Here is a 21,342-nt window from a genome sequence, read left to right on the forward strand (position 1 = left end):
CAGTGTTGATAGTGTTGCCATTGAAATGCATAAATTCGAGTCACAGACTGCTCCTAGTATAACGTCATGGGTTGCCATTTCTTAATTACGGTAGTTATGCCATAAGCGCAGCATAAGCTCATTGTTTTGGTTCTGGAGGAACTGTAATGGTGCATTCACACAGGGAGTTGGCGCCAACGCTTAATGGAGGTTGTGTCTGAAGCTTGGTGCTGACACGACCGTCATAGTGACAACAGCCAATCACATTACTTTCCAGTGTTGCATGAATGCATTTGGCTAGCATCTGCGCTAGGGTATTTGCATAAGGCGATCTGATTGGGTGACACTTGCGTTGGCACTTGAAATTTTTAACTTCTGCCATGAGCAACGCAAGTTAAGCGACCCACAATTCAGTTTGGCAACGCAAGATGTCACCCATTCAAAGTTATCTAGTAAAATATGCTATTAGATATTATTCACTGAATGTCTTTATAGGACAGAAGACTAACACAATTGGCTAGAATTTGTGAATTGACTTGCTAGCTAAAGCACGTCGTGCGCTGTCTAGTGAGGCTCGGATCACCGTTATATCCGCAGGTGCTGCAGATAATCCGCGGATGGGTAGGTCAAGTAATAAAAAGTAACATCGATTAATTGCAGGTGAGAAAACAGTCGGTCATGTCTTAAATTAATTTAACCATAAATATATCCAGTCTGTGTGTTCATTCTTCAAAGTGACAGCAGCTTAATAAACCTGCTGCTGTCTGTCATTAATGTTAATCAAGCAACAAAAGAAAAAGACAAAATCACTCCCTGCTCCTGACTGAATAACTTTAGTATCTTTTTAAGGATCATCAATATATATTTAATTGTTACAGTGAGCACTTCAAATGATTGCGTGTAAATTTTGTTTGTATTTTTGTATTTTCAAATTACAAATTATTTTAATTGCATTTTTTATAGCAGTATTTTGTATTTTATTTAAATACATTTGATGAGTAAGTATTTGTATTTTGTAACTAAATACTTTTTGATGTATTTGTGCCCATCTCTGGATACAAGTTATAGCAAATATTAAAATCTCGCCTTTATAGCGATGTCAACAGACACAGCAGGAGCTAAGCCGCAACAAACCTCGTCCCAAGAAAACAGCATTGGAAGGTCTAATTGGAGGGACTTTTTTGGGATTAGTTCTAAAATTTTAATTTTGTTATTTGACCCAAGATATTTCAGTTTCACAAAGAAATATGCAGCATTTTGTCTTAAAAAAAAAAAAAAAAAAAAAACACTTTTTCATTTATAATTTTTCTTAAATTTCATTTTGTGAGAAAATCATATCATGATACCAGTATCGTGACATGTATTGCATCGTGAGTTGAGTAAATCATTACATTCCTATGTTTGACTCATGTTGCTTTTTCAAATGCACATTATAAGTGACTCAAAATCGCACTGCTTTCAGAGATGGAGTAGCTTTTAATACTGATCACAGAAAGAGCTGCTCTTCACTAACACGCTGTGCATATATTTACTTAATAAACAATCTAAAAATTCATAGCCTTTGCGATTTCATAATCGCAAGTCTAATTGCGATTTCAGTTTTCGTCATGTACGATGCAACTTTTTGAATGGAAGAAAACATGAATAAATGCACTTTCGCTAAGATACTGCCTAATATATTGGCTACTTATAATTTATGCCGCACAGCGATTTTCAACAGCACATATCAGAGGATTATTACGAAAGCAGCTGACGTTAAAGGAGGAATTTGCAGCTTTACTCGCAAACTACAATTCCTGTTCATCAATAAGGTGAGACTCGGACCCGTTATAAACCCAAATACACTTGAATTAATTACATGAATTGATAAGTGTACTATCAAAGCAGTAATAAAGATATTTGCCATCATAATGATGACAGTAGCGCACACACAAGTTGTAACTGTTCCGTAGTAACTGGCACGGTTAGCGCTCACACTGCATGCGAACCGTGCTCGAGCCCAACCGAACCGCGCTCTTGCCCACCTCTTCCAAGCGGGCCGGGGCTGGCTAAATGAACCGCACCCTGGTACGGAATGGAGCAATCACACTTATCAAACAAACCGGGCTTTGGGGGTCAAACACGCTCTGGCACGGTTCAGAGCGCCTAGTGTGAGTACACCCTAAATAGACAGAAGCATCAGGCCACGTAGAAAAGACGCACAGAGGCCATTTGACATGCTATTGCTCTTCATTTCATTCATATAGATTGCACTCAGTCATGTAGCCTATCATATTGTACAATGTTTTAATAATTTAAATACACATATCAAATAAAATGATACAAAATGTGTATGATGTAGTGTTTTAGGTGATGATAGCCTGCTCTTGACATAGCTGATTTCTGAGAGACGCAAGAGAAATGCGGCTATTTGATTTACGAACGTGCTTGGCTCATTTCATTCATTGAGTTTACACTTATTCATCTATGATATCATACAATGTTTAAAACATTTAAATATACACATTTAAATATACATTTAAATATACAGGTTGGGTTGCAGACCTCTAACATGCAAACATGCATATATACATGCATACATACATACAGTGGTGTGAAAAAGTGCTTGCCCCCTTCCTGTTTTTTTATTTTTTTGCATGTTTGTCACACTTCAATGTTTCAGATCATCAAACTAATTTAAATATTAATCAAAGATAACACAAGTAAACACAACATGCAGTTTATAAATGAAGGTTTTTATTATGAAGGGAAAACAAAATCCAAACCCACATGGCCCTGTGTGAAAAAGTGCTTGCCCCCTAAACCTAATAACTGGTTGGGCCACCCTTAACAGCAACAACTGCAATCAAGCGTTTGCGATAACTTGCAATGAGTCTGTTACAACGCTGTGGAGGAATTTGGCCCACTCATCTTTGCAGAATTGTTGTAATTCAGCCACATTGGAGGGTTTTCGAGCATGGACCGCCTTTTTAAAGTCATGCCACAGCATCTCAATAGGATTGAGGTCAGGACTTTGACTAGGCCACTCCAAAGTCTTCATTTTGTTTTTCTTCAGCCATTCAGAGGTGGACTTGCTGGTGTTTTGCATCATTGTCCTGCTGTAGAACCCAAGTTCGCTTCAGCTTGAGGTCACGAACAGATGGCCGGACATTGTCCTTGAGGTTTTTTTGGTAGACAGCAGAATTCATGGTTCCATTTATCACAGCAAGTCTTCCAGGTCCTGAAGCAGCAAAACGGCCCCAGACCATCACACTACCACCACCATATTTTACTGTTGGTATGATGTTCTTTTTCTGAAATGTTCTGTTAATTTTACGCCAGATGTAATGGGACACACACCTTCCAAAAAGTTCAACTTTTGTCTCGTCAGTCCACAGAGTATTTTCCCAAAAGTCTTGGGGATCATCAAGATGTTTTCTGGCAAAACTGAGAGGAGCCTTTATGTTCTTTCTGCTCAGCAGTGGTTTTCGTCTTGGAACTCTGCCATGCAGGCCATTTTTGTCCAGTCTCTTTCATGAACACTGACCTTAACTGAGGCAAGTTAGGCGTGCAGTTCTTTGGATGTTGTTGTGGGGTCTTTTGTGACCTCTTGGATGAGTCATCGCTTTGCTCTTGGGGTAATTTTGGTCATCCGGCCACTCCTGGGAAGGTTCACTGCTGTTCCATGTTTTCACCATTTGTGGATAATGGCTCTCACTGTGGTTCACTGGAGTCCCAAAGCTTTAGAAATGGCTTTATAACCTTTTCCAGACTGATAGATCTCAATTACTTTTTCTCATTTGTTCCTGAATTTCTTTGGATCCTCAACATGATGTGTAGCTTTTGAGGATCTTTTGGTCTACTTCACTTTGTCAGGCAGGACCCATTTAAGTGATTTCTTGATTGCGAACAGGTATGGCAGTAATCAGGCCTGGGTGTGGCTAGAGAAACTGAACTAAGGTGTGATAAACCACAATTAAGTTATGTTTTAACAGTAGGGGGCAAGCACTTTTTCACACAGGGCCATGTGGGTTTGGATTTTGTTTTCCCTTCATAATAAAAACCTTCATTTAAAAACTGCATGTTGTGTTTACTTGTTATCTTTGATATTTAAATTTGTTTGATGATCTGAAACATTAAAGTGTGACAAACATGCTTAAAAAAAAAAAAAAAAAAAAAAATCAGGAAGGGGGCAAGCACTTTTTCACACCACTGTACATGCATACAAAAAAAAAAAAAAAAAAAAAAACTTTTACTTTTTCTTTTTCTTTACTTTGTCATTTTTAATTTTAATTTACTAGCCAAAACAAAAATATCAGAAATAAACCAGATTATCAAAGTAACATCTTAGATGTAAATATATTTATTATTAAAGTCCCCCTGAAATCAAAATTTAAGTTTTTTTAGCTTTTATTATGAATATGTTAGCCTTTAGGATATAAATAAGCTGGTGTGTTCCAAAACAATGACAAAATTCACATTTAAAGGGTTAGTTCACCCAAAAATGAAAATTTTGTCATTTATTACTTAACCTTATGCCGTTCCACACCCATAAGACCTTCGTTCATCTTTGGAACACAAATTAAGATATTTTAGTTGAAATCTGATGGCTCCATGAGGCCTTCATAGGGAGCAATGACATTTCCTCTCTCAAGATCCATAAAGGTACTAAAAACATATTTAAATTGGTTCATGTGAGTACAGTGGTTCAATATTAATATTAAAGCTGCAAGCAGCGATGAAAGGGCCCTCGCACCCGGGCTCACCGCCACCCGTTGGCCTCAGGAAAACAGCGAACAGTGGGCGACATGCATGTAAGCGAGTAAATATAGGAGAATTATGGCAAAATCATGTAAAAGTGCCACACTTCCTGCTGTCAACAGGTGGCGTTATAGCTAACTGAATATTGTCATATAGATGTCTTTAGGCCAGGACTCTTATCACACATGTGAAGTTTGGGCCAGATCAGACATAGTATGCCTGAGTTACAACAGCTTCCTCTTTCATGGCGAAAACATCAAACTTTGTCAGGCTGCCACGGACAAGCCCTTTGGTGAAAACTCTAGATCTTCGCAATTTAACATCACAAAAGCCTTTAGATTAGACTGACCAAATATGACATTGATCTGATAAAAGCTCTAGGAGGAGTTCGTTAAAGTACAACATCTGGAAAATGCAAAAAACGGTGAATTAATTAAAAATATCTGACTTCCTGTTCAGTTTCGGATTTCACTCCAAGAGACTTTTTTGTAGGTATTGGGCTTATAAATGTGTGTACCGAATTTCAAAACCCTAGTGAAATGTAGCAAGAGGGGCTGTACGTTAGATGGCGCTATCAGGCCATTTTGCCACGCCCAATTCCGAAACCCATAACAGACGTAAATTTTCACCACTTCTGACGCGTGTGCAAAGTTTTGTGAGTTTTCGAGCACGTTTAGCCCCTCTAAAATGCGATTTACTTTTGAGGAGGAGGAGGAGGAGGAGGAGGAGGAGGAGGAGGAGGAGGAGAAGAAGAAGAAGAAGAAGAAGAAGAAGAAGAAGAAGAAGAAGAAGAAGAAGAAGAAGAAGAAGAAGAAGAAGAAGAAGAAGAAGAAGAAGAAGAAGAAGAAGAAGAAGAAGAAGAAGAAGAATAGGGTCCTCACACCATCGGTGCTCGGGCCCTAATTATAAAGCGAAGAGAATATTTTTGTACTAACTGTATTTTGAACTAACCCTTTAAGAGATGTAAGCATTCAAAACTTATACCCCTTTTCCACCAAGGCAGTTTGAGTGCTGGTTCGGAGCCAGAGCCTAGTTTCAAATCAGTTCTTTGTCTTTCGACACACAAAGAACCAGCTCCGAACCAGAAAAAGTGGTTCGTAAGTAGCACCAAAACATTGCTGGGCTAGAAGTAAGAACCACTTGCGTCAGGGGCTGGGGCCAGGGTTGCCGTGACCAACAAGAAACTTGTGACCGCCATTTTTGAAATAGCAGCTAATCGAGCTAATAGCAGCTCGATCGTAATCTCCGTCTATATACAAATTACGGTGAGCAGTGTTTTGGATGCTGATGTAGGTTCGCAAAGCCATGGGCATCAACAGTAGTGAAACATCCGCGATTGTTGATAGAAGGCTTGTTCGAGATGCATCAGAGCAGCGCGGACCGATTCGGCGGGTGCCGCGGATCTGCGGGAGCGTTTGTAGAGCATACGACTCCTTGTACTTTTGGATCGTTCTCGCGGAGCTTTGATGTCATGCGCCGATCGCTTTGTGAGAAACCGATGCATCTCAAACGAGCCTGGTGTATTTGTGTTTGGCGCTGCGGCGCTAGCTTTGCTGTGAAATATGAGACGTATACAGTGACGCAAGACCTGGCTCTGTGGTGGCTCTCTAGCCTGTGGAAAGGCAAACTGGTTCTTAGAAGGCTCATCAGTTGAACCAACTCCGAACTGGCACCTGGTTCGTGCTGGTGGAAAGGGGGTATTAGTCTCTCACTTCCGTTAAAATGAAACAGTCTTCCTGTTTCAGTTGAAATTACGTCAACACATTGAATAGTGCTGCGTGTGCCAACCCTCTTCAGTGGGCCTTTAAATCTGATTCATTATATTTAATCATTGTATTGCTTTCAGCTTTATGACAGTCAGTCAGAAGACTTGCCTGAGTAATCACACAATTTTGAGGTATGAGTAGAGTAAGAGACAATTCCACAAAAAGTGTATCAGATGAGTGGAAGAATGGAAGCTGATGCTGTCAGAGTCAACATTTATTGGTTTAATTACTTAAAACAGTTTAATGATCTCATTTTAGGCATCATTGAGCTGTTGAGAAATGGTCACTATGGCTTATTACAGTTTATAGGGTGGATGGTTTTCTGACTGCCTGACCCAGCACTTTTTCTGCACTTAATTCCATATGCCCTAGTGTGATTATAAAACAAAGAAAATGGCCTGATTAATTACTGGATTAATACACTGGAAGTATCAAGTGCCATGGTTCAGGACATCCTGGAGCTGTTTGCAGTGCTGCTGTCATGATGGAGTTAGTGCAGTAGAGTGTGTCTGAAACACACTGCCTTTCCCAAGGTCATAGCGGATTGGGAGGATGAGAGACAGTGGTGAAGGACATAAAGTGGGTCATGATATAGTGACTTTACCCTGGCTATGATATCTGCTGGATGTTTAGACAAACACTTTACCACATCTTAATCTGTGAAGCAGAAATAAGGAGAAGGAATGAACGCTCTGCATCACTGCAAGCATAAAGTAGGTCTGTGTGTAACCTTGTTCTGAACTGTGCTTATATGTCTTGATGAACAGCAGCTCAGTGATTTGGAGGGAACATCAAAAAAAGAGTAAGAAATGTTGGTGTTGCAGAAATAACTTAATGCAGCACATATCATCTACAGCAGGAAGAAATGGGAATTTCTTTCCACCCTGCTATATCAGAGGCTTCCTCACTAACAATGTCGACTTCACATGGAAGATGGAAATACAAAGTGGCCGTGGTTTATGTAGCTTTAGAAAGCGCATGTCATGCAGGATTATTGCAGTCTGGGATACTGTCCACAGACTGTTCCTTGGGAAAGTTCTCTTCACATGATTAAGCAGTGTTTTTATTTATTTATTTATTTTTATCACTTTAATTGTTGTCATTGAAATGTCATATGCATGCAGTTTAGTATCAGTTGCCAAAAGCACTGCACAGCACTGAAGTGTTTCAGGCTGTTACAGAATATGGATAATATTAGCATAGCTGTTGTTACTTACATTAGTTTTAGAGCATGTAACATATTCATAAGGATTTTTTTGGGTACAAGAATAGTTCATCATAATGCAGGTAATATAGTTTTAGTAAAACACATTTTAACATGTTAAGTATAGGGCTGGGTATTGACACGTCACAAACTGATTCATTTCCGGTTTACAAGCTCTTGATTCTGATCTTGATTTTTTTTTGGATTTATATCTGGTACGGTGAGTAATTATAAAAAAAAAAAAATACAAAATCTGTCAGTTCTGTAAACTATATAGAGAATTTAGTACATTAAGAACAAGGTTTTGTCTCCTCACTTGATGTTGTTTGTGTATGCCTGCATTGTTCAGTGTTTTGATTTGATAGTGAAGGTTTACATTTCAATCTGTTCATTATTCAAAGTGATTGTGTCATTTCAGAAGACTTAGATCTCAGACAAAGTTACTGTAATATTGGGACCAGATCAAATTTCCCCCAGCCAATCCTTTTTATCAATCTCTTATCTGTCCACTTTTGCTTATTGTGTTGGAGGCCAGAACTCTGAGTTTATAGGCAAAGCCATCTAGGACCAGCACCTTTGTATCTTTATACGCTGGCCTACGTGACTGATTTATGCTTGGTTTTCCAGGACACCCACAGTTCTATATCACATAAACAAATTGAAATTGTGTACCAGTCGAGCCCAGGCACGGACGAGGACACACCAGGGGAGCAATAGATGCAGAGGACTTGCAAATCAAATGGGACAAAAAGAGTTCATAACATTGAACTTTAATCTGATTTTATGATTTGCTGTAAATTATGGATAATGGCTGCCGTTGGCCTCTTCTGGAATTCATGAATTTTAAAAGGGTTGTGAGAGAAGGCTGATATGGTGCTTGCAAAGACAGCACCTTTTCTCACCTTTGTCTTTTCCCTGGGAGACCTCAGAATTCAGGAGTGCCTGGGTTCACACAAAGAGACCTAATTAAAGGTGCTAAAGAGGATATTTTCGTCAACTGAGAAACCAAAGACTGTTAGTGAGTTTTTGAAATGAGCACATGCGTAAGAGGGTACGCCTCCCAAAACTCATGCACTAGTATTGGAACACAAGTGTTTATCACCGGCATTCTCTGTGTCGTGTTAGTGGATTCATTATGTCAGACTCACCGCAGGTAACTCATAATCTGCAGTTGTTACTCCTGTCTCCTGACAAAAACATTGCATGCGGCGCCTGTAGAGTGTGGAAAGTTACTGGAGTGCGCAGCACGTCTCGCACAAGGAACGTCATGGCAGTGATTGACAAGCCAGAGGGCCAATCTGCATACGTCTTTCACAAGGAACGTAATGGCAGTGATTGACAAGCCAGAGGGCCAATCCTTTACGCGATGATCGCGTAAACGATTGGCTGATGTTTTTAAGGCCCTACCTCGTGCACAGATGATGTATATTAATATTATTCCTTTCAGTGCACCTAATAAATAGTCTTTTATCAGTTAGTAAAGACAGTTTCAAGTAATATTGCAAAAATGTATAAAACAAAACATCCTCTTTAGTACCTTTAATCATGAACACCTATAGATTTCCTATATCACCAATATGATATTTTGAGCATTTTACCTTCCTGAAAGAATTATTACGACTCCTCTAGAGGTACAGTTACTGTATACACCTAGTTGTTGGTTTTGTGGGTAGCTGTAATGGTAACCCAGTAATGGCACCAAAAATGTATGGGCGAATTAAACCAATTAAAGGCAGTGTGAGAATACAAAGTTTCATATAAATGACTATTTATTTATATTATCATTTGACGCTAGTCCGAATGTAGATCTTGGCACTTCGTGGAAATGTGATCAATATAGTAATAAAAATAACTTACAACCACTTCTGAATGGGCTACTCTAGACTTTTGTCCCTCTAAAGATCCTCCTTCATGCCAAAGAAATGGCATCTTTTCATGAATGAAGGCCAGTATCACTGTGATACTATTACTGGTACTGATGTCTCTATGAAACTGATTTTTTTTTTTTTTTTAAACATTAATTATAGACATTCAACATTACAGTAATACTGAAAGCCATCAATTTAATTTATTAGGCTTTTAAAAATAATAATTTTTAATTTAAGTGAACTTAAAACAATCTTCACATAAACCCATTATAATAAATGTAATTTACCTGTGGCCTATAAAGAAATTGAATAAAATTATCAAACATGGTCTTTGCTGCGTAAATTGCAAATTATGTCTCTCTGTGTGCATGCTTTGGGTGTGTGCATGCGGCTGTGCGCACAGATAATTGAATTGAGTTTTTTTTTGCCTCTTGCGCTGGAATAGTTTATAATCACTTGAATGTGTAAAAACGTGTGGAAATTATAAACTTTCACTCTACGATGGTTAAACTTTGCAATAAATCCGCAAATCACATGTATGCCGAACCATGGGGGCTGGTCCATTCGGATCAACTATGATCTGTTTAATCTCTAATTCTAGACTGTTTCTCACTGTGAAAATAGCCATGGCAGCTGGCATGGCATTAATTTACAAACATGAGAACATTGTGAAGAAAGCTCAGGTGGTCACTTGAGTAACATCACATCACCTGCTCTGTACAGCTGTTCTAGTTCATGACGCCAATATTTAAATCTGAATTGTCTTTCTCCTGCTTTCTTATTATGTCACATGTTGCTCGTCAATGGTGGTTGAGACAGCTGAAGAGCGCTTACTGGGATAGTAAGATCCCATCTCGCTTTCAGAGACGATGAGTGTCAATGTGACTTTTTATAATTTTTTTTTTTTTTTTTTAACCAAATCCCACCTAAAGCTGTTCAGCATCAAGAAATAACAGTACTGTAAAATGAGTGCCGCGAGTCATCTTGTCTTGTAGGCCTGAGTTTAGAGCATGTCGTGGCATCTTTGTGCGTGTTCAGCAGGGCGATATGATGCCCCTCACATCTGGCCTCCTGCAATCTGCTTAAGAACAACATCCTCAATGATTTAAAGAATCTCTGGCACACAATGGCACACAGAGGCACACCCCATCAACTTCCAAGATGCCATGCAGACTTGTTTGTTTATATCCAGCTTACATGTTAGTAGTGATGCGTGGATTGCAGTTGTATCCACGAGTCGAGTGGGCCAGGTAATAAAAAATAACACTGATTAATTGCAGGTGGGTCGCAGGTGGATGAGATTTAATCATTTAATGATAGAAATATTTGCTACATTCACTAAAATGTTAGTGTTTAAAACTTTTTTCGTCAGACACTAATTTGCAGACTCTCATTAAGCTACACAGTTGCGGTGTCCAATTGTTTAAGAAACAAGAAAATCCAAGAAGAAGAATTAAAAATAAAACAAAAGGAAGGAAAGAAAAGTACCATGATTCTGTTCTTGTGACTTAGGGCTTTGTAGCGTTAGGCACCTTAACAACTAGATTATATATATATATATATATATATTTTATATATATATATATATATATATATATATATATATATATATATATATATATATATATATATATATATATATATTTTTTTTTTTTTAATTCAGAGGCAGATGGCCTAGATCAGGTGGCCCAATCCTGTTCCTGGTTATCTACCTTCCTGCAAAGTTTAACTTCAACCCTGATCAATATCTATCTCTCCTGTTGCTTTGTGTTTCTGGCAGTGAAGTAGTGCACTTCCGTCTCAACCTCTTTCTTTTATTCATTATCCTTTGTTCATATGTCCTAGCTCCATTTCAGGTCGAGTTTGTTCTTGCTAATGTCACCATCTTCCTGCCTCTTGAGACTTGGTGATTGAGAGATTTGATCTCCAGGTTTTCCTCAGCTTCTGGCTTCATAAGACACTCCTGATAGAAGCCAAGAATCAAGGGATGGATGTAATCAACATTCTCTCTAATATATTAAGGTTCGGCGCACATGTGACCTTGGTAACAAAATTCCTTGGTGCCTGTAGCAGCAAGATGACAGAATGGAGTGTGGCATTGCCCCCATCATGCTGATTTCCTCTTATCATGCCCCCTGACAGGCACCTTGACTCCACTTGAATTTCACTCCTTTACACTTTTCAGCCTTATGAACAAATTTGATAGGTGATGACAATCTCCCAAATATTCAAGTATTCATAACTTTCTTGTTTGTCATCACACTTTTTTTTTTTTCTGACTACACAAATACAATGAATGGTAATGAGTGTTGTATTGCTGCAAGATGCTGCCCCAAGAAATACTGTCTCTCTGTCTCTAAAGACTCTTATTTCAGTGCATGCATTGTGTCCATAGGGCCTTATTTTAGAGTTTTAAAAGCATATCGTATCTGTGGTTTTGCAAATGCTAATAGTTAGGAAAATGAGATGAAAAAAGACCCTTGAAATGTGTAATGTGTCTTCTTAGTAGCTTAATGTCTATCAGGTTTTTAATCTCAGTTTTAACATATTAGGTTTTTTTAATGTTTATTGTGCTGTATTCAGAGTTTTTAACCACATTCACACAAAACTCTCTGATAATGACAATCATTGTTTCGAAAGGCCACTTCATTTATATGACCTTGATGATTTATATTTTTGTTCAAAGATGAGCAGAGCAAACATGATGCACCGCATGACACTGTTTTATCTGAAAGAGACTGCTTGCTGTTTTGAGAGGATGTTTTGTGTGCTTGTCTTGGTTGAGATTCATTTATGCAATTTAAGCTTTAGAATATTTAGGCTCTATATGAACAAATGGTTTGAAATAGGACTATAATAACTTTTTGACTGAGCTCTTAAACAGCTTGACATGTTCTATTTAAGGAAATTAAAGAATTCAAGGATTTAAATTGAATTTAATGGAAATAAAGTAGAAAGAATATGGTGAAAGGACTAGAATTCATTGTGCAGTTAAGGCATTTGAACTATTTGCAGATAATCTTTTATTTTACTTTAAGACTTCCAGAAAAGCCAGGTTACCACATCTATTAAATTCATTCACAATACATATAATACTATACATTCATTCTTTATCTTATGCCTAATATGCTGTTTATCTTGTTTCACACATTTACACACATTAGATTACATTAGTCACATCACGTAAATTATATATTTTCCTAACCGAAAAATTTGACACCCAAAATATTTTCCATAAGGCAGATATTGAAATAAAGTTGAACTGGAGCACTTGTGCTCACAGCGCATGTTAAGGCCTTATTTATGCTTTAAAGATGAGTTTTCAGGGGCCGATCACATGATGCAGTGCTGTACTGGAAAAAGTGAAATGATGCACCTTTTAATTTTTTACTTAAAATGCCTTACATTACTGTCTTTTAGTGAAAAGTGAAAGTGACATGTGAAGTCCAAGTATGATAACCCATACTCAGAAATTGTCCTCTGCATTTAAACCATCCAAATTAGTGCACACACGTTAGGAACAGTGTGTTATCACTCTGAGGCTTTGAGTGTATTACCCAGTGTTAAATTCATCATTCTATATGTGAGCTTCCCTTTCTGGGATGGACAATGTGTCATCCCTCATTTTCCAGGTCAAAGGTGGTTCTTACGGCTCCAGCCATTTGTTGTAGCATGACATGCTACAGCTGTGACAACTCCGTCACTATTTTGTCAGATAAATCCCAACACATAGAAACTCTTGCACCTAGATATTATCAAATAGAGACTGTGTCTGTACCCCGAATTAATAAAAACAAAAAACTTCCAAACCCATTTAATGGAAAAAATTTAATTGATGTTCAACAAATAAAAAATCGAGATAATAATGATAAACAAATGATAAAACTTGGATTGTTAAATATTAGATCACTTTCTTCAAAAGCACTTATTGTAAATGATATTATCACAGACAATAATCTAGATGTGCTGTGTTTGACAGAAACCTGGCTAAAACCGAACGATTACATTACTTTAAATTAGTCTAGCCCTCAAGGTTATGATTATCGACACAATCCTCGACAGAAAGGCAAAGGGGGAGGTGTTGCTGTAATTTATAGTAATATTTACAGTATTAGTCAAAAGTCTTTCAAATATAATTCCTTCGAAGTGATGGTGCTTTACGTAACATTATGTAAGTTGACATTTGTGTTGGCTACTGTATACAGGCCACCAGGACACCATACAGACTTTATCAAAGAATTTGCTGATTTTCTATCAGAGTTAGTACTAGCTGCAGATAAAGTCCTTGTTGTTGGTGATTTTAATATCCATGTAGATAATAAAAAAACACTAAAGATCGCTTTATAAATAATCTTCCTGATCAGTTTCATCACCTTAGCATACCAGACAGCTTAGAAGACCTCGATGTTGCAACAGAAACTATTGCCTCTGTCTTTTCCAGCACATTAGATTCAGTCGCTCCTTTGCGTTTAAAAAAGATTAAGGAATTTAATCCAACACCATGGTACAGTGAGCAGACTCGGTCCCTAAAAACTGCAGCCAGAAAAATGGAGCGTAGCTGGAAGAAAACAAAACTAGAAGTATTTCGCATTTCGTGGAGAGAGAAAATGATTGAGTACAGAAAGGCCTTAAAAACTGCCAGATCTGCCTATTTTTCAAAACTCTTAGAAGAAAATAAACACAACCCTAGGTATTTATTTGATACAGTGGCTAAATTAACAAGAAATAAAGCTTCAACTTCTGATGTTCCCAAAGAGTACAGCAGTAATGACTTTATGAACTTCTTTACTTGCAAGATTGATAATTTTAGAGAGAAAATTATAACCATGCAACCGTCTACTACAGCATCGTGTCAGACATTGCATTGTAGTGTCCCTGAGGAAAAATTCATTTCGTTTACTGCTTTAGGAGAGGAAGAATTGTCTAAACTTGTTAAATCATCAAAATCAACAACATGTATGTTAGACCCTATACCATCTAAGCTATTGAAAGAGATGCTTCCAGAAGTCATAGATCCCCTTCTTAATGTTGTTAATTCATCTTTGTCATTAGGATACGTACCAAAAACTTTTAAGCTGGCTATTATTAAACCTCTTATTAAAAAAACACAACTTGATCCTAAAGAATTAGTCAATTACAGGCCGATCTCAAATCTTACTTTTCTGTCAAAAATACTAGAAAAGGCAGTTTCATCGCAACTATGTTCCTTTTTAGAAAGAAATAATATCTGTGAGGATTTCCAGTCAGGATTTAGACCGTACCATAGTACTGAGACTGCTCTCATTAAAGTTACTAATGATTTGCTCTTATCATCAGATCGTGGTTGTATCTCTCTATTAGTGTTACTGGATCTTAGTGCTGCATTTGACACTATCGATCACAATATTCTCTTAAATAGACTTGAAAATTATGTTGGCATTAGTGGAATTGCATTGGCATGGTTCAAATCATACTTATCTGACCGTTATCAGTTTGTAGTAGTAAACGATGAGATATCATATCGATCACAAGTTAAATATGGAGTACCGCAAGGCTCAGTACTAGGACCATTGCTTTTCACTCTGTACATGCTACCCTTGGGAGATATCATTAGGAAGCATGCCGTTAGTTTTCATTGTTACGCTGATGATACTCAGCTCTATATTTCTTCACACCCTGACGAAACTTACCAATTCACAAAATTAACAGAATGCATAGCTGATATAAAAAACTAGATGACCAGTAATTTCCTACTACTAAATTCAGAAAAAACAGAGATTCTAATTTTTGGACCAAAAACTTCTTTACGTAATAACCTAGAATATTGTCTAACACTTGATGGCTGCTCTGTTAAGTCTTCGTCGTCAGTTAGGAACCTGGGTGTGCTCTTTGATACCAATCTTTCATTTGAAGGCCATGTTACTAGCATCTGTAAAACCGCTTTCTTCCATCTTAAAAATATATCTAAACTACGACATATGCTCTCAATGAAGAATGCAGAACAGTTAGTTCATGCGTTCATGACCTCAAGGTTAGACTACTGTAACGCTCTACTGGGTGGTTGTTCCTCCCGCTTGATAAATAAACTACAGCTCGTACAAAATGCAGCAGCTAGAGTCCTTACTAGAACTAGGAAGTATGACCATATTAGCCCAGTTCTGTCGTCACTGCATTGGCTTCCTGTTAAACATCGTATAGATTTTAAAATCTTGCTAATTACTTACAAAGCACTAAATGGTTTAGCCCCCCAGTACCTAAGTGAGCTCTTAATGCATTATAGTCCTTCACGTTTATTGCGATCTCAGAATTCAGGCCAGCTGATAATACCTAGAATATCGAAATCAACTGCAGGTGGTAGATCCTTCTCCTATTTGGCACCTAAACTGTGGAACAACCTTCCTAGCATTGTTCGGGATGCAGACACACTCTGTCAGTTTAAATCTAGACTAAAAACGCATCTCTTTAACCTGGCATACACATAACACATTATATATTTATATTTTCAAATCCGTTAAAGGATTATTAGGCTGCATAAATTAGTTCAGCCGGAACCGGGAACACTTCTGTTTATCCCGAGGTTTACCGTAGCCAACCGGATTCGGGGACGTTTCCAGATGAGACCGAGGACCGGTGCCTTGACACGACCACAACGCAGCCCTGTATCAGCAGAGATCGAGTCGACTAGATCATCCATTGTGAAGACATCATCGACACGACAGCCAGTGCCACAGTTTCCTCAAAATTATAATCACGATTATTAATCATGTTTATTCTATCAAAAGAGTAATTTAACTATGGCTATTTTGCAAGTTCTTTACCAACCTACACTTCACCCAAAAGGCCTGTAGGTGGCACAAAGACTTAAATTTAACCAACTATGATAACTTCGTTAGATGGTAAATCAATACAAATCATGGTTTTGGTGAGCGCTTTGTAATACGTATTCACATTAGATTTTAAAGCAACACAATTCGTTTGCAATAAGACAAACCAGATTCAAATTGCCCGGCAAATTCGTAAAGCAAAGACAAATCATTTCTAGCTGATCAACATTATGAAAACTGGTAAAACCTTTAGGAACTTCAAAAGATAAAACAGCGAAATTCCTAATATTACTTCCAATATTTCCAAATTATGTTCATTTTCATAGAGCTGGCCAATATCGTGACGATTATTTAAAATCAATCGAGAGAAGCAGATATCATTATCGTGATAAAATACGATTAATCGTGCAGCCCTAATTTAATTTAATTTGACTTGACTTTTGATATTCAACAGTATCCTTGACATTTATTCAACAGTGCTTTTAATCTGCCTGCATTGACACTATTCTCTAAAAGGAAAAATTATATACCAATTATCAATGTAAAGCTGCTTTGACACAATCTGCATTGTAAAAAGCGCTATATAAATGAAAGTGACTTGACTTGACTTGTCCATCAGCCGTTGCCCTGTATGTGGCATGTAAACTTTATTTGTCTTATTTTGCCTCAGTGCACCCATATTCACTGCCTTTTGAATGCAGTAAAAGTAGTATAACTGGACAGACTTAAAGAACAAATTTCACAGTGTCCAATAACCTGCAAAGGGCATATTTACCAAAGTCATAATTAAAACAAAAACAAAAATCATGTATTTTTTAACCTGCCTTTCAAAAACTAAACAAATATTACAGAGCAAATGTTTATAACACTGTGAAGAACCAATGTAAACAACTTAGGGTGACCAGATTTCTCATGGTGGAATACAGGACGAGTGGGCAACATGACCATGATATGAGAGATTTTATTTCATGATATATATTATATATACATTTATTTAACATCTTTTGTTGTTTTATTAACACTAATGACAGTCAAATATTTAATTAGGCTACTGTCCTTTAAGACCGAATCCATGTATGTAATATAGGCCTAGTCTGACATCCTGTTTTCACCACCTTTTTACGTCCACTTAAGCCATAACCGCCTGTATTTACGTGAGATACTCCACACGATGAGCATTTTGACAACTACAGTATGTGTGCATTTGACCATTCAGGTGCAAGGAGAACTGATCACACGCTGTCTGAGAGAACTGAGATTGCATGAAAGAAAGAAAGAGAGCGCGCTTCTGGTCTGCGTCATTCAGCGCAATTCCGCCTATTGTACCTTCACATGCAATTCGCAATTTCACCCTAGAGGCTGACATTGTTTCTGCTGCTGCTGCCGGTGTCTCTGTGCACGGATAATTCTGTCAGTTACATCACTTGAGGTATCGGTCTTTGGTATCGGGGGTATTTTTACGAGTATGAGTACAAGTACATGAGCTTGGTATTGGGCCCAATACCGATACTGGTATCGGTGCATCCCTAACAGTAGGCTTGCAGAGAGACTGTTTTCGTGTTTCACTCAACACAAACTCAGAAGAGCCTCTTGCCCCTAATAGAGGATGGCTCAGATCACCTGATCTGCTTGTGTGTCTGATTGTTTTGATACATGGTATCGATCCTATGTATGCTATGGTCCACACGTGTTATGTGTTTGGTTTAATACTCGGTCACATTGACTGCAGGACACCTAGAGACACTGGCCACAGATAAAATGCTTTTGCTAACCTCATTTTCCACAAATAGGTATACATTATAAAATAAAGGCATTTTTTTTTTCTCTCTGCTTTTTTATTTTTAGTAGCTGGTGTTTTCTCTTTTGGGATAAATTACTTTTTTGAAAGTTAAAATAAAGTTTTTGCCCATTCTTCTGTGCAAAATTCCTTGAACACTGTGATCTGGATCTTGCCAGAACATGGTTTCTTCTGATTTTTTTCTTTTCTTTTTTTTTTGCATATTTTGGGTCATTATCATGCTAAACACAAAACATCTGAACATAGAAGGTTGCTGGTGTCTGTGTGTCTTTGAGTGTGCTTTGTTAGAAGATAACTTCAAATTTTGTCACAGCTGAAGCCACTCAGAACAATGCTGAAACACTTTACACAAAAATCAGCCGAATGTATGAATGACTTGTGCATTTTGAGATTTTGTGATAAGCTGAGTAAAAGAGAATCTTTATTTGTCTTGCATTATTGACATGTGTGAGACGCTGACATGGCACCCTGTTTAAATGTGAGTGTGTTTTGGCCGTTGGTGGTTGAAGATCTTTTGTGACTCAGATAAGGACGGTTGCAGTGAGTCCATTCAACCGAAGACGGATCTTACCCAAAACAGCCTCTGCGATTGTCTGTGCTCTGCCCTACAGGCAAATTCATGCAAATGACTTCTGGAGAACATATGAACAGCTGTGTGTTTGTGTGTGTTTGTGTGTGTGTGTGTGTGTGTGTGTGTGTGTGTGTGTGTGTGTGTGTGTGTGTGTGTGTGTGTGTGTGTGTGTGTGTGTGAGAAACCGACTGCTCATACCTCAGGCAAACACACCACGCACAAAAAAAGCACACTTGTGTTTCAGGAATGGGAATTATGGTGGGAATTGACCCTTGTCTCTTTGTAAACCTGGTTAATTTTTGAACCTCTTATACTTGTTTTAAATTTTACTATGCAAATATTTTTTTCTAAATGTCCGTTGAGCACACTTCTCTTCAGGTTATGTAAGTGAATCATTTCGCTTCTTGATGTTTGGTGTTCAGGAAGCACTGATTTATCCCGCAGGAATGTGATGCTGCTCCAACACCCTTGGGCTGTGTCCGAAATCACCCCATACCCTTTTTAAATTGGACATTATTTGAAGGGACAACCATTTGTAGTGGTGTCTGAAACCATAGTGGATGTTATCAAGTGCACTTATTTAATCCCATAATGCACCACAATAATGAGTGTACAGCTGATGTTATAGAATATCCATAATCCACTGTGAGGGTCATGATGAATGAATTCACGTGTCCTGCCAGAAGATGGCGCCCACAGCTGAACTGTCAGTCCGTCTGTCCGTTTTTCATGTCTGATGTCATTTCTAGCAAGAATTTACGGTTGCCCTTTACAATAAGGTTCATTAGTTAACTACATTAGTTAACATGAATTAATAATGAACTGCACTACTACAGCATTTAGTAATCTTTAACGTTAATTTCAACTTTTACTAATACATTATTAAAATCAAGAGTTGTATTTGTTAACATTAGTTAATGTAGTGTGAACTAACATGAACAAACAATGAACAGCTGTATTTTTTAACTAACGTTAACAAAGATTAACAAACAGTTAGTTAATACGTTAACTAATGTTAACAAATGAACCTTAATGTAAAGTGTTACCGAATTTACTATAGTAATTAAATATTTGCTTAGTTATCACCAGAGCTCACTCTGTTTTGCCTCAAAAGTCTGTCTAAAATCGGTTTCATAAGATACCTTTGTTGCGCTAACTATGCCTACAAAGTCATTGCCTGATAAGATAGCAAGGCAACAAGTCAACTGCCAATTTTTCGGACACAGCCCTGACTGAATCTCCTGCTCTCTCCTCCTCCTCCACATCCTGCCTTTCTCAACCCCATTTCATTTTCCAAACATACAGCTGTCATCAATGAAGGCCCACAGTGGTGCTGCAGAAGAGAGTTTCAGATAGCGGTTTTTGAGGTTATCACATAAGTCTCATTGAAATGTGTCTGTTTTTAAATAGCCCAACAGAAAAGACACCATGATGACTCTTTTTTTTTCCTCGCCCATGATGCCATTCCAAACCTGTATTTTTACTTCCTCAAATGAAGATGATTAGCATATTGTCAGACTTTGCCATACCTTACATGGGGACTGTTGAGCTCCACATAAAAAACAAAAATCAAAAAATCTTTGTCGACATGTATCTGGAACTCCTCACTACATGATCAAACTTGAATGAGATGTGAGAACTGTGAAAAGGAATATTTTCAGAAAATGATGGCTTAGATTTCAGTCTGACTGCTATAGCAGTATTGCTCTGTGTCCTAACAAAACGTGACAGTAAGATTTCAGCAATTTCTTGTGACTATGAGACGCAACAAATCAATCAAAACTCACAACAAATTAGAAGAGTGTGGATGGAGTCTCTCTGCAGGAGCACTGTACTCGCAATGAAATCAAATAATCAAATTCATAAATATTACACCATTTAACCGTTATTAAAAATACATTCTGAGTGATTTATATAATACACTTGTTTGTTCACATAGATAAAATGTTAAGCACTGTTGAAGTGTTGTTGTTTTTTTTTATGTTTGGATCTCAACAGCCTCGTCTGCATTCACATTTAATAAAAATAGCTGCAGCTCCTTTTATATGGTTTGAGCAACGCGAGCATGAATAAATCCTTTATTGCTTTAAAGGTGCACAATTATTAAGGACTCATAACTGCTGTACAAAAAAATCCTTAGAAGTACACCAATAAACTAAGAAAACAGCAGAATGAGAAGGAATAATTCCTTTTATTTGAGCACCACAGTGTGATTCATTGCTAAAATAATATCCACTAAACAAACTCATATAAACTTCCATTTGAAAGTGTGTAATTTAGTCCTGACTGCTTTATGAGTCCCTTGCTGCCTTGCTGTGTGTGAGTTCAGAGAGCAGAGCACCATGTTTACTCATGGTACACTTGATCCATGTGAAAAAAACAAAATATCGCAGATACTCAAATGCAGGAGCTGGAATGTTTTTGCAGGTGAGCCTCCGTAGCTCCGTAGGTGTGTTATCCAGCATCCGGCTCTTCAGTGCTGTGGTGGAAAATGTGTGCAATCATGTGTTATGACCACTTTGTCATACAGATTATACACATGCTATTAAGTTTCTTATGATCATGTAAAACCTGGAAATGTTGAAATATCTACACCTTTCAAGTTTTGCTCTG

General features: G+C 37.7%; 1 protein-coding gene across 2 annotated transcripts in view; it reads left to right on the forward strand.

The window, feature by feature from the left end:
• The window catches only part of cdkal1 (CDK5 regulatory subunit associated protein 1-like 1), a 491,748-nt gene that overhangs the window by 61,082 nt on the left and 409,324 nt on the right, over positions 1-21,342 (forward strand). The window lies entirely within an intron of this gene.

The sequence above is a fragment of the Megalobrama amblycephala genome, linkage group LG3 (genome assembly GCF_018812025.1).
Source record: "Megalobrama amblycephala isolate DHTTF-2021 linkage group LG3, ASM1881202v1, whole genome shotgun sequence".
NCBI lineage: Eukaryota > Metazoa > Chordata > Actinopteri > Cypriniformes > Xenocyprididae > Megalobrama > Megalobrama amblycephala.